This window comes from Glycine soja, chromosome 6 (assembly GCF_004193775.1).
Source record: "Glycine soja cultivar W05 chromosome 6, ASM419377v2, whole genome shotgun sequence".
Classification (NCBI taxonomy): Eukaryota; Viridiplantae; Streptophyta; class Magnoliopsida; order Fabales; family Fabaceae; genus Glycine; species Glycine soja.
In genome coordinates, this window is record NC_041007.1 from 21102571 (window position 1) to 21122244 (window position 19674).

Below are 19674 nucleotides of genomic sequence, written 5' to 3' on the forward strand. Positions count from 1 at the left end.
TTTTTATTTTTTAATACAATTTGAACTATTTTATTATTGATTCGATATGTAAATTGTGTTTCATTAATTCACATACAGCATAATTTTAAAACCTAGTTGATGTTCCAATATAAAAAAGCCCATAACATGACAAAAATCACGTGAGAAGTGAATTCAATAAGTAATTAAAAAAAATAATATTAGATTCTTTTTTTTTGTTCATCAGATTTATTTTTTATGCGTTTCGTTTATGACATTTTTTTATTCGAATATCAATTATATTTTATAATTTTTATGTAAGTGAATTTAATAGAAAAACTTTCACATTTTCATTAATACAAAAATAGTTCAAAATTGTCTCCCTGGATAAAAAAAAAGTGATCATTTTGATTCACTTTAAAAACATAAAGTATGAAATTAAACTTTTTAAAAGATAAGAGATAAAAGTTAATATAATAAAAAAATAAAAAGGACCAGGAGTTGTCGTTTGAGCATTTGATATGGTGTTTCATATATAAACATCATTAGCATTGCTTAACTATTTTTCAAAATAAAGAATAAGAAGAAAAATATTGAAATAAAAATTAATTTGAGCACTCATTTTAACAACTTTAGTATTTAAATAAAATTTTATGCAAAATTTTTAATTGATGTGGAATGATAGGTCGATAAATTTAAAATAAATAACTTATTTAAATAATCATACATTATAGATACTCTAAGCAGCATATGTAAAACATTGATTCCTAAAATATAATATGTTGTCACATTAATCTTTATATTAATAAAATTTAAAATGATCTCTTAGAATGTTAAAAAGTCTCTACATGTAGTTACTTACTATCAAGTTTTTAATTTGTCAAGAACAGCTCATTTGACATACTATATGTAGAGGAAGATTGACGTTTTCAGCCGTTTGATTAAACTTCTAATTTGACAACAACCATTGATTTAATATATAATATGTAAAAAAAAAAAGGTTTAAAATTTTGTCAGCTATTGGATCAAAATTCAAATTTGTCAACAGTTGTTGATTTGATATACTATATGTATATACAAATATAATCATTTATATTTTTGTCATTTTTATTTTATTTTTTAAATATTTATATACTATATGTAAAACCAACGTGGTCTAACTCAATTGATTTAGCAGGCGTGTACTTATTGTAAACGTATTCAATTCTTATATATCAAAACAAAAATATATTATATGTGAAGGAAATTTGAACATTTATTAACCGTTTGATTTAAATTCTAATTTAACTATAGTTGTTGATTTGATTCAATATAAATCTATAAGATACTTGAACATTTCATTTAATGGTAGATTTTAGAACAATTATATTTTTTTTATAATCTTACAACACTCGTTTATTTCATGAAAAATTATAAATAATGTAATAACCAAATTTAAGTTCGTTGATTATATAATTAAAAATAATATTATATTTTACATGAACTATATTAATATACTTTAAAATTTATCTCATAAACAATAATAATTAAAAATAATGATTTTATAAATATGTGACTAAATTTAAGAGAAGTTATAATATTTTATTTTAATTATAGATTAAAAATAAAAAATAAGAAGTAAAATATTATGCATGCATAAAAAATACATACTTTTTAATTTAGTTATTAAAACATTTTATATGAGCAATCGTAATTAAAAATAAGGACTCTAGATATTTAAGGAAAATTAAAATATTTTTTTAAAGGCAAAAAATATTTTATTGATACACTTAGTTTGGTACACGAAGTGCCTAACCAAGTCAAATTTAAAATAATGATTAAAAATATCAATCCATTAATTAATATTAAAACACATAAATAATTAAATACATTTTTAGTTATTATAGTTCATAATGTGTTTTATTTTTATATTTTATTAAATAATAAATTTATGAAGAATGCTAATATCCACTCTAGTTGAAGTATATTTGCATTTAACAAAAAAAAATTAGACTATAAAATCATTTGATTGTTTTGTTTTCCAAAATTTAATTTAAGGATATTATAATATTTTATCATTTAATTTATAAAATAAAAATATTTTTTTCTCTCTTATCTTTTTTCCACTATTCTCTCCTATATATTTGGAAAATATTTTTACTTTTTAAGTTGAATAATAAAGTACGATAATGTTCTTACATTACATTTAAAAAATGAAAGATAATACACACCAATTAGACTAAATATTAACAGTCCCCGGAATTTATATATTGTATTATGCTACATTTTAAACTGGTGCTAATAAAATATATGCAAAAAGTTTCATAAATAATTATAGCTTTATTGAGGTATACAAGAGAATTACGGAAGTACCAAAAAGAGTGTGAATGTACCCAAATAACATAATTATGAAACAAATTTCAATTTGACCAAAAACATTTAGTTTAAATAGTATTAATGTGAACAATTTAATCATGTCTTAAATGATATTTTTTCGTTAAATATGTACATGAATATCATTTTTAATACATCTTATATTTGTAATTGTACATAAAGTGTATAATAAGTAGCATTAATGTGAGAAATTCAATTTTTTTTATTAAATATGATTAAATTCAATCAGTGACTATTATAAAGTAAAATTTGATATTCATTTTTATAATTGATAATTTTTTTTACTAAATTTATAGTAATTTTTTTACCAGTATACTTATTTAAAAACAACGAATAACATGAAAAATACATATAAATTGATGGAATCATTTATTTAAAATATAATATTATCTTGCAGTATACATAAAAATGGGTTTATAAAGAAATTAACGTACATAGTTTTAAATTTTGTTTAAAATTAACATGTGTATATTTGTTTTTATATTTATTATTCATACGGTCATAATTTTAAAACTAAATATTAAACAGTGATTAATAATAAAAATTAATCATTCCTGATTTTTTTAACTATATATTAAATTTTTGCCCCCCCCCCCCCCCCATCCCAATATTATTTTTTAAAATAATTAAATTCGAATAAATTTAAATTTAATTGCAATTTTCATGATAATAATATTTCAAATAAATTTAAATGCTACAATATATAATTTTATATGTAATATTTTAAAAAAGATGTTGACAGAAAGAAAGGGGATGGTATCAGTTTTGTTTTTATGTCTTTCTGTTGACTCATTTTTTTTTCTCTTTCCTTTTAATAATTTCTCATTAGTTTCATTTATTTTCTTAACTTTTCATTAAGAACTACTCCCACTTTTTATTTGTATGTTTCATTCTTTTGATTATCAGAGTTTTTCTTTATCAAAACTATTTTATTAGACATTTTTCTCTTACTCATACTTCTCTCTGTTACTATTACAACATTTTCTTTTATTTCTCCAATTGAATTTTATCATTTTTTATCTTCAGATGACTTTTTAATCAGAACTTGAAAGAGAGAGATAAATTAGCATTTTATAATAAATATATTAAACAGAGAGACAAATTAGCATTTTATAATAAATATATTTAATTAATAGATTTAAATTAATTTATAGGATAGAAATTTCAACTACATGATATAAATATTATTAAAAAGTAATTTATTCATAAAATTATTTTATAGGATTTCAAATTAGAGCTATTTCACCCATAATAGTTTACCTATAATAGTGTTAAGCATGATTATCTTTCGTTAATGATACTTTTGATCTCTATCATAAAAAATAATTTAATTTATGATACTATTGAGTAAATATTTTAAAAGTATTATAATACAAATATATTTAATAAATTTATTTTAATAGTTATTATGTATTTATGTAAAAATTTACCAAGTAAAAATGTGTTTTCAAAGTAAAAATAAAAATGGGTTATTCTTAGGTATACAATTGCATTACCTACTTTAAAAAAAAAAAAAAAAAACTTAGGGTCTGAGTATGATTGCCTCCTGTTGTTAATAATATTTGAGATGTATGTCATAATTAAAATTATTTTTAATTTATGATATGATTCTTTGACATATACTTGTATGAATACTTGAAGAAAAAACTTATTTAGTAAGTAATTTAAAATTACTTTTTAATAAAAATACATTTTATTGTATGTAAAAATTAAAACTAATATAATTTATTATATTATTGGGTAATTAATTTATAATTATCTTGTAATAACGTAGCAAAAAAAAGTATCTTGTAATAAAAATATCTTTAAATTAATTTTAATGAAAATATTATATATTTTACGTAAAAATGATTTCTAATTAAAAATGATATTATAAAATTTAAAATTTAAAATAAATATTATTGAGTTTTTTATGTGTAGTTGTGTTAACTATTGGGATAAAAAATTATGTTTTTATGATATTATTAAGTTTTCGATATATATTTGTGTAAAATACTTTTTAAAAAAAGTTTTATTGCAGATAATAATGATATTTGTAATTTCTACTCAAAAAAATTTAAAATAATTAAATTTATGATAATATTAATAAAACAATTTTAAAATATTTTTAATAAATATATATTTAATAAATTAATTTTAAACATAGAGTCAAAATATTATTTAATAATAAATATGTTAGCTAATTAGATTTTTTTTTACTTTAACAATTCCAATCTTATAATATAAATATTAATCAACAAAATATTTATTTATGAGATTAACTTAAATTGGTTTTATAGGATTTCTAAGTAAAACTAATCTTATAGGATTTCAAATTAAAAATAAATTATAGAAATTTTTTATGATATTAGCAAAACGTATTATATATAAAATTAAATTTTTATATTAAGACAAACATAATTATCTATTCTCTAGAAATGAACATGCAATAAATAAAAAAATAATTTTTACGATAATATTGAAAAGAAATTAAATTTATTTTCCAGTAAATATATATTTAATTAATTTATTTCAATATATTTATTATGTTATTTATGCAAAATAATTCAACACTATTATATTTCAATATATTTTTATAAAAAAATATTATATAATAGGCTTCAGATAAATAATTAGATACTCATTCTTGTTATCAAGAAAGATTGATGCAAGTGAAAGTGACTTGTATCCTTTAATCAAGTGGTCCATGTTTAGAATCATGATTGTCCTTTGAGTATGAAATAAATCGTATTAGAAGGAAAATATTCACCTTGTATGAGGTCAAGGTCCCTAGCAAAAATTTGTAGCTATTTTTCACATAAACAACTTCTTAGTAATACCATGGTTACAAAAATAAAAAGATACTCATTCTTGTCTCTTCTAAAAGAATGAATCATATAATACTCTACCAATAATCAGTTAAAATGAATATTTTTGTCAAAGTCAAAATGAATTTTGAGTTATTTGTTATTCCTAGTTGAAGATTATTTATGAAATAAATAAAAAATTTAAGAATATAGTTTGTTATTTATGTAAAATAAAATTCAACATGGCTCTATAAATATTAACCAATAAGATTATTTTGTAAGAAATTATTAAAATATAGTAAAAATATTAATTTGTAGTATATATAATAGCTAACAATACTTGCATTTAAATAAAATATTATACAATAAGTATATGATAGGTACTTAAATTCTCATCCCCATTCTAGTAAATGATACTTGAAATTCCTAGCATAAAAATTAAAATTAATTTAATTTATTATGTTATTGTCCATGCAATATTTTGTAATAATAATATATTTGATAAATTAAATTTAATATATTTATTATATGATTATGTAAAATTATATGTACATATAAATAAAAATTAAAAAAAAATTAATATATAAAGTTATTAACATGGAGATAAATTATAAATTTGTAATAAATATATTAACTAATTAGATTTAAATTAATTTATAGTATAAAGTTCTCAACCACATAATATAAATATTATTCAACAAAATGTTCATTTATGTCATTATTTTATATAATTCCTAAGTAAAAATAGTTCTATAGGATTTCAAATTAAAAATAAATACAGTTGAGTGTTTGATATGATTTGTGTTAAATACTCGAAAAGTTTTATCATTTATAATAATTTGTCTATACTGATGTCAAATATGATTATTTTCCATGAATAATATTTTTGGTATCTATCTTAAAAAATAAAATTAATTTAATTTATGATATTATTGAGTAAGTATTTTAAAATTATTTTGTAATAATAAATCATTTTTTAATAAATATATTAACTAATTAGATTTAAATTTATTTTTAGTACAAAAATTTAAACCTTAAAATATAAATATTAGTTAACAAAATATTCATTTTTGAAAATATATAAATTTATTTTATATGATTTCAAATTAAAAAATAAATATTGTTGATTGTTTGATATGTAACTATGTTAAATACTCAAAAAAAGAGTCTTTCTCCTGTAACGGTTCACCCATGGTGAAGAGAATAATTATTTTTTGTTAATCATAGTTGTGGTCTCTATTGGAAAAAAAATAAAAGTAAACTAATTTAATTTTTGATATAGTGAGTATGTAATTTTAAAAAAATTGTAATAAAAATAATTTTAATAAATTAATTTTAATATATTAACTATATATTTATATAAAAATATTTTCTAAGTAAATTTTTTATAGGATTCCAAAGTAAAAAAAAAAATATTGTTGCCTTTTTTTTTATGCAATTGTGTTAAATACTCAAGAAAGAATTGTGTCGTCTATTTCTTGAGCAAGTTTAACTATCATCAATCATATTTTTTGTCTCTATTATAACTAAAAGTATTTTAATATATGACATTATTGATAAATAATTTAAATTAATTAACTTTGGTTGCCTTATGATAAAATATTAAAATTGTTAGAGAATAAAATAAAATGTAGAATAGAAAAAATACAAAAAGAAATAATATAACATAAAAAGAAAAAAATGAAAGAAAAAACAATTTAAGAAAAATGAGTAGGATAAATTATAAAATAGTTACTTGTTATACAGAGTAAATAGATAATAATACGAAAAAAACAAAAAAGGTGAAAGAAAGTCAAAAAGTAAGAGAGAGTTGCAACATCGTGAATCGCATGGTCGCCTATTGTCATGTCTTAAAAATATTACTAAAATTATTCTTCTCGGTTAATCGTGGATTCGCACAGATTGTGTTCATTTCTATATTTTTTTTTTCTAATATGACTTATGTATATAACTATTTATTTAAAAAGCAAATAATAGAACATATGAGACAAAACAAAATAATTAATAAAACTTCGTATATGAATTTATTAAACATTCAAGTCAAAATTGTATCATTTAATATTAACATTGCAGATAAATAAAAAAGGAAATAAAAAATATTGTATACAAATAATAAAAGGAAAAAGAAAAAAATAAAGAAAAAACATAAAATAAAAAAATAAAAAAGGAAAGAGATAAGAAGAAAAAGAGATGAAAGAAGGAAAGAAGAAAAAAAACAAGAAAAAAGAAAAATACAAAATAGGTTCCCTGGTTGAAAGGTGTCAAAAATTTAAAAGGGTATTTTTGTAATTTTAGTGATATATTGCTTTATTATATAATATTTTTTAAAAATATTATACACAAATAATAAAAGGAAAAAGAAAAAGAAAGAGAAAACATAAAATAAAAAAAGGAAAGAGAGGGTGAGAAAGATGAAATAAAGAAGAAAAAAGAAAAAAATGTTAAATTACTAATTTGATTCTTAGTTTCATAATTCTTATCTTTTTAGTCCCTATAATTTAAAAGTAGTTTTTTTTGTTCCTATAGTTTATATTTTTTAATTTTTTTTAGTCATTGTAAAGTGATTTTTTAAATTCTTATCATTTGTATTTTAATTTTTTTTATTTCCTATAGTTTGAAAGTTGTCTTTTTAATCTTATACTTTATATTTTAATTCCCTTTTAGTCTTTACCATTAAAATATGAGTAATATTATCAATTATAATTAACTACAAAAATATTAGCAAGTAATTCATAACTAATTTACCGCAAGATAATTTGTAATAAAAAAAATAGTTGATAATTTATAACTAATTTGTAGATAATTATTTTTATATATTTTTTGTAGTAAGGACTAAAAGATAATTAAAATATAAATTATAAAAACTAAAAAGATTACTTTCAAACTATAGGGAGTAAAAGAGAATTAAAATACAAACTATAAGGATTAAAAAGAACACCTTTAAACTACAAAGACTAAAAGAGAATTAAAATGTAAATTATAGGGACTTAAAAAAACCACTTTCAAACTATAGGAACTAAAAATGTAAGAATCATGAAACTATAGGGATCAAATGAGTAATTTAACCAAGAAAAAAAAAAAGAAAAAAAATGTCCAAGAGAGATGAAAGAAGGAAAGAAGAAAAAAAAAGAAAAAAATACAAAATAAGTTCTCTGGTTGAAAGATGTCAAAAATTTAAAAGGGATAATTTTGTAATTTTAGTGTTACATTGCTTTATTATATAGATAGTAGATAGTAGATAGTAGATAGTAGAAGATAGTAGATGTGCATCTTATTTATCTTGCTTAAGCATTTATTTTTGTTACTTTTGTCTTTTATTTTGACAAAATTTTCTTTATATAAATCTATATCTTATTTATCTTATTTTTGTTTTGTGTATGCATATACATGTTTGAATTTAGAGAAAAAAAGGATTCCTTGGTTGGTTGATGATTTGAGTAATCATCCTTATCTTTGAAACTGAGTAATAACTAACCATTCTTATCTCTTAAATGTGTTTTTTTTTTTTTTTACAAGGAATTAGTGTGACCCTTGATCTGACCATACATAATCATCAGAAAGTAGTGAGATAGGTGATTAATTCATCGTTTAGAAGCTTTAAAAAAAAAAAAGCAAAAGAGAAAAATTAACTTTGATCCAAAGAGAGAGAGAGAGAAACAAGCAACAAGATAGGTAAAGAGAAAAATCTCTTAAACTTTTTATTGTGTCTTCTTTTTACATATATTTCTTATTCTTCTTCCAATTGTTTTAGATTATTTTACATGCTTCTTCTCTTTTTTTGTTTTTTGACTGAATGCTTCTTCTCTTCTTATTCCTTTTTTTACTTGTTCAATTATTTTGGTTGATCTCACTTTATAATAGGAATTTTAATTCCAAACTAAAAATTATGTACCTTAATTTAATTTTAATTATATATATATATATATATATATATTACATTTTTATTATTTATTTTAATTTTCTATCCAATGGCTATTTTTACTTTTATAATGATTTAAATAAATTAATTATTATTTACTTTATTTTACTATGAATCCATTTTATTTTTATGTTTTTTTCTGAATGAAAAATAGATTTGTGAACAATCTTAAACATTAGATTTATCGAATTTATGTATTCTTTCATGTTTTTAATCGTTTCTTTTATTTAATGGTTTTCAACAAAAATCAAGTAACTTAACATAATTTTAATTTCATATATGAAATATTTGTTAATTTTATTTGTTAACAAATGATTATTTTTAATTTTACAATTCTTAAATATTATTAGTGTTTTCTTATCAATGCTTAGTTTTCAACAAAAATTATATTTAATATTTATTATAGGAGGAGAATTTTATACTGTTATAATAATGATTGATTTTCATTTATAGCCATCAATTATCAATAATAATTATAGTTTCTTTATAATTTTAGATATTAATTTAAAACATTTTAGATGTAATAATGGTAATAACAATAATAATAACTACTATTACTTTAACAAATTGAAAAAGTCAATTATTGTAATAACAGACAATAAATATAATTATTTCAAATTCAAAAACATGAAATATTTATTCCATATTAAAATCATCATTCTTTACCTTCAAATTATCATTTTACTAAAGTTTCTTTTTGAAAAAATAATCATTTACTATTTGGTTATTTATGCAATACGTATATCATTTGTCAAAATATGTGCATCCTTAGTTTATTTTTTCAAACAAAGCAAGTCAATAAACCTTTTGAATTTAAATTCAATTATCAAATTATTTAATTGATAAATTAATTTGTTATTCAAAATAATTAAGCAGCATTTTAATTTTTATTTGTTAAAAATCACTTAAATTTATAACAATTAAGCTTAAATAAATTTTTCTAATAAAAAGGTATTAAATATATTTTTAATTTTTTTACCAGAATTAAATTTTTAACATATAAATATTAAAATTAAAGTAATTATTATTATAAATTTTATCCAAATAACCATAATAATAATAGTAAAAATAAAAACAACAACAATTATTATTATAATAATGATAATAAATACATATAAATCGAGTTTAAAAATAAAAGCGTACTTATATTAAAACTGAAATTAGAATTCTTATTTATAAATGTTTAAAAAAACAACAAGTAAGAATAATATAATTATTGTGTGAATAATAGTAATAATAGAATTTACATTTATGCCAAGATTGAAAATTCAAAACTTCAATAATATTAAAAAATTGAAAATTAATATCTTCACATTAATTAAAAAAATCATGTTAAAATAATTAATATATAGCTTTTTATTAAAAAAAAAAACCATTATACATTCATATTTATCATATTTTCATTCGTTTGAAATTTATGCATTTCATTGTATATTTGACTATTATTACTTAGAGAAATAATAAATCATATTACATTTCAATAAGCAACATATTTTTAAAGATAACATAGGTTAATTAAAACTTTAATTATTCATCTTCTTCAATTTTAATGTAATTATATTTAATATATTACTTAATATTTGAAAATTTGATAATTTTATTTATGAATATATATTTTAAAATTAAATATAAAATTTAAAAACATATAATTTAAACAAATCCATACAACAGACTTACGAATATAAAATTTTGTTATATGTAAAGGAAACTTGAATTCTTTATTTGATTACTACCATTGATTTGATTCAATAAATATTTAGCATACTTAAATATTTGTGAACCATTGAATCAAAATTTTAATTTAATAACAACAGTTGATTTGATTCAATTATATTTTAAACTATTATTATAAGGATAATTATCATTAAATGAAATATTACTAAATTATGATATTTTTTTTACTTTTACTTTATTTTTATTAATTTATAATATTTTGTAGTGCAATTTCTTTAAATAATGATATTATATTTTTAATTCGTTTCTGGAAATGTAATTACTATTTATGAGGTGTTAGTTATCAAGGATAGTAATAAGAATAAAGTGATAATTATTTTCAAAATTATATTTCAAACTATTATTTAGATTATAATTATCATTCAATAAATTAAAATATTATTAAAAATGACTGCACATAAATATTCATAATACTAAAAAAAATATTTATAAAATAATAGTTTACCTTTATTTTCCTATCATTAATTTATAAAACAATGATATTACATTTTTTATCCTTAATTTTTAGAAACGTAATTATTATGTTATCAGGTGTTAGTGGTGTTAGTGTAATCTTTTTAAAAAAATAATGATTCTTTCTTTAAATGTATTTAAAGTATTTTTAAAATTAAATTTAAACCCTTTTAAAATATTTAAAGTTTACATTAGTATTTTTTAAAAACCTTTTGAAATTATTATGTTATGATTTAAAAAAATCTGAAAAAAAGACTTTAATGCACGAATAATGGCGATGTCAAACATTTTTTTTATTATAAATAATTAATACTCTTAGCAAGAATTTTTCTTATAGTTAAAAAAATATACCCTTTTTCTTACGAGAACAACATATATTCATAAATAATTAATCCTACTTGGTTCAAAAAATGATTAATGCACACATATATAATAATTTTTTTTACCTTTTGTTTTTCTCTATTAATTACTATTATTAAATTCAATACACATATATAATAATATTCTTTTTATTTTTTATTAATCTTGATTGATATTCATTACCATTTTTATCGCTACTAAATTGGTAGTCTACCTTCTTTATATAAACAATTTGTAGAGCGGAGACTTTGTCTTATGATTTTAGTTTATGTAATTGTACAATATGAAACATGTTTTAATAGATGTGAAATTTGTATTGATTGTTTTTAGATCTGGGTATGTGTGCTCATAGTTTATTTATATGGTATCATGGTTATATTGGTATCATAAGTGATTGTGAATGCTAAGATTACCAAGTTTTTATGCACATAAGGGTTTCACATAGTGTAATTAATTACACAAATTTTGTAATCAATAACAAAATTTTATTATTGGAAAATCTTAATAAACCTTATAAAATATCAAATGAGCACCAAAATACATTATGTCAAATTATCAAGAGGTTTTAAGAAATATCTGGATCCATAGAGCTTAATCAACACGCAACGAAATCTTACAGTGGTCACAAACAATTGGTTTAATGACCTTCCTCAACCAAATCACCTTCTTCCTTATGGGACCTTCGTTTTCTCTTTAGATGGGGAGAGGGGAAACTATTTCTTGATTTGGTGTGTTGGGGACCATAACCATGCCTTAGGTTTTAACCTATTAGGGTTTCCATTATCCCCTAATGGGCCAAATTGGTTTCCGCTCATTAAGCCCATATCAATTTTCTGTTGGCAGTCTAATGGGCTCATTGAATTAGATCACTTTATATTGAACTCATTTAAATGTAAATAACTAATATAAATATTATAATATAATATGTAGCCCATATTAATTAATTAGGAATTATAAAATTCCCATCAATCTCCCACTTGGGCTTCATATTAACCTTAGACATTTATATCACAAAATTCTTTAGGTGCGCAACTGTATGTTATTTACTTTTAGAATCCTTTTATACAATCTGGTCCATCTCATATAGCAACAGGAAACCACTGCAGTTTTCATCACAATTCAGCGTGACTACGCCACAATGATCACCACTGTTACTCATACTCAATGACATAGATCAAATATGGATAACCGGCATGGAAATTACATACAATGTGATCTTAATCATGTTTATTTCCAACTAGTCCAAACTTTATTCTTTATAGAGATCAATCTAAAGTGCAATACAAATATTACAAAACAAACTCAGAATAGAATGATAAACATCAACTTTATTTCTGCAGAAAATTCAAACAATACAAATATCTGGAAAACATAAGATATAAAACATAAATTTGATTCCCATTAAACTAAGGTACTCTTAGGAACTACACCCATATGAGCAGTGTGCTCATGAAAAACTCTAGGTACCAAACCATGGTTGAAGAAGCTACAAGAGTCTGTTTAGCAGACTTCCAAGAGATAGCTCCTCCAGCCAACATATATATGTATCCAGAAGTGGAGCGTTTATTGTCTTAACATCTAGCAAAGTCAGAGTCTGAATACCTAATGATCTCCAAATTGTCAGACTTCTGATAAGTGAGCATGTAGCCTTTTGTTCTCTTCAAGTAACGCATTACGTGTTTCACTGCCTTCCAATGCTACAATCCAGGATTACTCAAGTATCTACCCAAAACTCCTACGACAAATGCTATGTCGAGACGAGTACAAACTTGAGCATACATCAGACGTCCTATTGCTGATGCATAGGGAATCTTCTGCATCTTAGTTCTTTCAAGGTCATTATTGGAGCATTGTTTGAGATTGAATTTGTCTCCTTTAGCTATTGGAGTATCTTCTGGTTTACTATCTTTCATGTCAAATCTATCAAGTACTTTATCGATATAGCTCTCTTGTGACAACTTTAGGATACCTTGAGAGCGATCTCGTAGTATCTTAAAACCTAACACAAAAGAAGGTTCCCCAAGATCTTTCATTTCAAAAATTTTCGTTAGAAATCTCTTGGTCTCATATAAGAAGCCTATATCACTGCTAGGAGGCAGTATATCATCGACATATAATACCAAGAATATGTATTTACTCATACTAAACTTATGATATACACAATCATCAACTACATTTGCCTCGAAACCATATGAGGTAATGACTTGATGGAACTTGTAATACCATTGACGGGAAGCCTATTTGAGACCATAGATGAATTTCTTTAGTTTGCATATCATGGACTTTGAGTCACCTAACACAAAGTTTTCTGGTTGCACCATATAAATCGTTTCTTCAATGTCACGATTTAGAAACATAGTCTTGACATCCATCTGATGTAGCTCTAAGTCAAAATGAGCTACCAGTGCCATTATATTTCTAAAAGAATCCTTTGAAGATACTGGAGAAAAGGTTTCTTTATAGTCAATGTCTTCCTTCTGTGTAAAGCCTTTAGGAACTAGACGAACCTTATATCTCTTGATATTACCCTTTGAATCCTTTTTGGTTTTAAATATCCATTTACAACCAATAGTTTTCACACCTTCAGGCAATTCGACCAGATCCCAAATTTCATTGTCTTTCATAGACTTCATCTCATCCTTCATGGCGTCAATCCATTTTTGAGAGTTAGAACTGCGTATAGCTTGACAGAAGTTGATTGGATCATCCTCTGTTAAACCAATGCCATCCTTATGTTCTTGGAGAAATATAATATAATCATTTGAGATTGCACTTCTCCTCTCTTTAATGGATCTCCTTAATGGCACTTCTTGAGGTTGTTGAGGTTGCTCTAAAGGTATTTGAGGGAGAACCTCATTGTTGTCTTGTTCTGGAACAATGTCAATAGTTTGAACATTGCCTTCTATTACTGGAGTTGTGTCTTGAACAGTAATAGGTATAAGGACTTGATCACTGTAAACAGGTTCTTCCTCAAAGACAACATTCTTTATGTTCTCTTCCTTCCCAAACTCAACTTCCTAAAAAAATCTCGCATTTCCCGTCTCGAAAAAGGATCTTAAGGTGGGATTGTAAAATTTATAGCCTCGACAGTGTTCAGCATAGCCAACAAAATAACAACTAATTGTTCTCGAGTCCAGCTTTCTTTCATTTGGCCTATAAGGTCGTGCCTCAGCCGGACAACCCCAAATGTGCAAATGTTTAATGCTTGGCCTTTACCAGTCCAAAGTTCATAAGGGGTTTTGTTAACTTCTTTACTTGACACCCTATTAAGGATGTAAACTGCGGTCTTTAAGGCTTCTCCCCAAAGTGACTCTGGCAAAGAAGAATGACTAATCATACTTCTCACCATATCCTTAAGAGTTCGGTTTCTTTGTTCTGCTACACCATTCATGCTAGGTTTGCCTGACATAGTGTATTGCGGAACAATTTCACACTCTTTGAGGAAAAACGCAAAAGGTCCTGGACGTTGTTCTCCTAATCCATCATATCTGCCATAGTACTCACCACCACAGTCAGATTTGACAGCTTTAATTTTCTTTCCAAGTTGAAGTTCAGCCTCAACCTTGAAAGTCTTAAAAACGTATAGGGATTGGGACTTCTCATGTATCAAATATAGGTAACTGTATGTAGAGTAGTCATCTATGAACATAATGAAATATTGTTGTCCATTCCAAGAAGTTGTAGGAAAAAGACCACAAATGTCTGTATGCACTAGTTCTAAGACGTCTTTAGCTCTTTCGACACCTAATTTCCTTATGTTTGTTCGTTTTCCCTTTATGCATTCAACACAGACCTCAAAGTCCGATAAATCCAACAGGTCAAGAATTTCATCCAATACAAGTCTCTGAATTATCTGTTTAGAGATATGGCCTAAACGCTTATGCCATAAGGTGGCTGAATTCTCATTCAACTTTCGTTTTGTACCACGTGAACTTATTTGCAGTATTTCATTGAAAGAACTAACAACATCAAACATGTAAAGATTATCAATTAAAGAACCAGAACCAACCATATTTGAATTTTGGTAGAGACTAACATTATTATTTTCAAATGAACAAGAAAATCTAAATTTGTCCAAACTAGAAATAGAAATCAAATTCCATCTAAAAGATGGTACAACAAAAGTCTCAAATAAATCCAAATAAAATCCAGATTTTAACTGTAATCTAAAAGTTCCAATAGCTTCCACCGCAAACTTCTTTCCATCACCCACAAAGATGAACCTTTCATCATCACTTAGTAGTCGGCTCCACAGGCAACCCTGCATAGTCATACTTATGTGAGAAGTAGCACCAAAATCTACCCAACAAGTATCTTATGGTACAAAAGCCAAATTAACTTTAGAACAAATTAGAGTAAGAAATTTACCTTTCTTCACACGCCATGTGACATACTTAGGACTCTCTTTCTTCATGTGTCCTGACTTCTTGCAGAAGTAACAGGTAAATTTCTTATCTTTTTTTTTTTGTTTCTTTTGCTAAGAAGTCCCTTCTGCAACACCCTTAGTTTTCCTCTTTTTCTTATTCTGAGAAGTCAAAGTCAAGTGAGCACTTTCAGTCCTATCTCTTTGCAGTCTATCTTCCTCTTGCACACAGTGAGATATAAGCTCATTGAGGGACCATTTGTCATTCTGAGTGTTATAGCTCACTTTGAATTGCCCAAAGTGTGCAAGAAGCGAGATCAAAACTAAGTGCACGAGGAGGTCTTCACCAAGCTCTAACTTAAGTGATTTGAGTTTTGATGCGAGATTGGACATCTCCATAATGTACTCTTTTATGTTCCCTTTGCCTTTATACTTCATGGAGATGAGTTTAGCCAAAAGGTTACTCGTCTCCCCTTTTTCATTTTTGGAAAAGTATTGCTCAATTTCTTCAAGGAATTTCTTTGCACTTTGACCCTCAGAAATAGAGTCCCGAAAGGCCTTTGGAATAGAGCGCTTCATGATCATAAGGCACATTTGGTTGGACCGATCCCACTTCTCAATTTTTACCTCATTAGAGATTTCCAGAGTGGAAATGGGTCGTTCCCTCCTCAGTGCCAAGCCCAAATCCATACAGCCAAGAATAATTTCTACGGCTTCCTTCTAGACCTTAAAATTTGTCTCATTCAGCATTCGAATAGAATTCACTTGGGCAGTAACATTTGTAGCACTGGCAATATTAACTAAAGAGAGAACAAAAACTAATAACATGTTCAGAAATAATCAAGCAAGTCATATAAAGTATGTATATAACAAGACATGCAAATATTTTCCATAACAGATCCATCACAAGATACCCAGCACAACATTAATTATAGTCTTTGGACAAAAAAATTAATTTGTAATTGGTACTTTCAATGCAATGATCAAATACTGACAATTAGTTCTGTTAAATAATAGTCTTTCTTTGGATCGACTATTATTCACATGAAAAAAAATATTTATAATTGTTACATATTTATCATCGCAAGTATGTTATTATCTGGCCAAATTGTGTCTTCCTTTGGGCCGAGCACAATTCGCATAAATAATTCTATGCTAACATTCATGCAATTTAATTAAATCAATCTACAAAATAGAGGTTGCTTTGACAACATAATGGTTCAATCAATTTAATTAAAATTACCGGACACGCAAATAAATGGAAAAAATTCGTAATGGTTAAATTTGCACTAAATTATGATAGCAGTAAATATTTGAAAACAACATCATGGTAAACTAATTACGCATCCAAAGCAAACATACCACGGTACTATCATAAATTTATACTAATCATAAGAATATCATAAACTATCAGCCTATCACCGATTCATGAAGGAAAAATAGTTGGCAAAAAAAAAAAATTATTCATATGAGACAAAAGATCATTGTCTTATTACTGATTCATATATATATATATATATATATATATATATATATATATATATATATATATATATATATATGAAATTGTGCCACGTACAAAACATCATGATAATGACATACATATAGATTCACAAATCGCACACAATGACCTTATATAAGAATATAAGTCTCGGTGGCTTTGTATTCGACGTAAAGGGTTTTTCGAAAACCTTATATGTATATATAAAAAAAAATTATTGCCCACGAAATATATATTGTTCAAGAAACCAATGCTGGATACATATAACCTTGATCCCAAATAGAATAATATGTAAGCACACACAACACAAACAAAAACTGTGTACAAACCTGTAAATCAAATGCAGAGACCTTTTATTCATTTGAAAAAAAAGGAAAAAATTTACGACCATAACACAGAAATTTACGGGTCTTACAATTTTATTGATCGAAATAGTTTCTCCCCAAAATAAAATTAGGTTTCATATAACTAAAACGATCTAAATATAATACATATCAAACAACTTTAAATCCCAATAATCTAATAACAATGGTGGGTCTGATATCACTTGTTGGAAAATTTTAATAACAAACCTTATGAAATACCAAATGAGCACCAAAACACATTACGTCAGATTATCAAGAGGTTTTAAGGAATACCTGGATCCATAGAGCTTGATCAACACACAACGAAATCTTACAACGGTCACGAACAATTGGTTTAATGACCTTCCTCAATCAAATCACCTTCTTCCTTATGGGACCTTTGTTTTCTCTTCAGATGGGGAGATGATAAACTGTTTCTTGATTTGGTGTGTTGGAGATCATAACCATGCCTTAGGTTTTAACCTATTAGGGTTTCCATTATCCCCTAATGGGCCAAACTGGTTTCCGCTCATTAAGCTCATATCAATTTTCTGTTGGCAGTCTAATGGGCTCATTGAATTAGATCACTTTATATTGAATCCATCTAAATATAAATAACTAATATAAATGTTATAATATAATATGTAGCCCATATTAAAACAAGACTATCCCATGCGAATAGTCAATTACAAGGAATTGATAATCGATTGCCAAACTTGTTTTCAAGAGAAGGAAGTCAGTGAGTCATATAATCAATTACCATGAGTTTGTAATCAATTACAAGTGTTCTTAAAATCTTAATTTGCTCTTTGTGTGAATTAATTAATTACCATTTGGTTGTAATTGATAACAACAACATACTAGAACCAAATGTGACACATTGCAATGGAGATAATTGATTATATCAAATTGCAATTGGATGATTGTTCTCTGTGATCGAAATAATCGATTAATATGATTTGAAAATGCATAACAAGGGATATTAATGAAATAATTGATTATCAGGGTTTGATAATCAATTATGTCATTTATAACTAGTTTTATTATAAATACCCATCTTGTTATTTCCATCATGTTACTCTTTTGCGAGATAAAATTACATATATTAGTTAGAAAGAGTTTCATAGAGGATTTACAAGACATTTTCTCCAGAGAAGATCATTTAGTCAAGATTGTGCGTTCAACATCATAAGATGAGCACCATGGGTAGAGCTTCAACATTTTCCATCTACATAACAAGTTGTTTTCATTTCATTCCTTATTTTTCTAATCTTAGATTCTGATCTTGGTTAGGGTTACTAAGAATGTTGTTGAGTTGTAGGGTTCATCTCATAGGTTTTCTCTTGTAAGGTTCAAGGAAATAAGGGTTGTTATAGAGTTTAATTTGCTTGTGCATAGTATTTGTAAATTGATTTCTCTATAGTGATTGTTCTAAGGTTTCGTAGAATAAACTGGATGTAGGTTCTCTTGAGGACTGAACTAATATAAACTCTTGTATTGACTCTCTCTATCCCTTATGTTGTTATTGAATTGATCTTGATATTGAATTGAATTGGTATTTGCATTTGTAATTGGATGTGCCATTAAAACTTCATTTTTTAACAAGAAGTGATTATTTTTCTTAAGCAATATTATCTTTGTGATAAAAGATTTTGAGGAAAATTTTGATTATTCATAAGAGAATTTGGATTTGAATTGATTTCATCAAGAAAATTCAAAAAGTTGTGAAATCTATTCAATCCCCTCCCTTTTCTAGATTCTTGATCCAACTAACAATTGGTATCATATGTGATGAGAATCCTGAAATTGACCAAATACAGGCTAAAGGCCCAAGTGAAGAAGGACGAAGGTCCAAGTGGAAAAGGATAAAGCCCCCGAGTGGA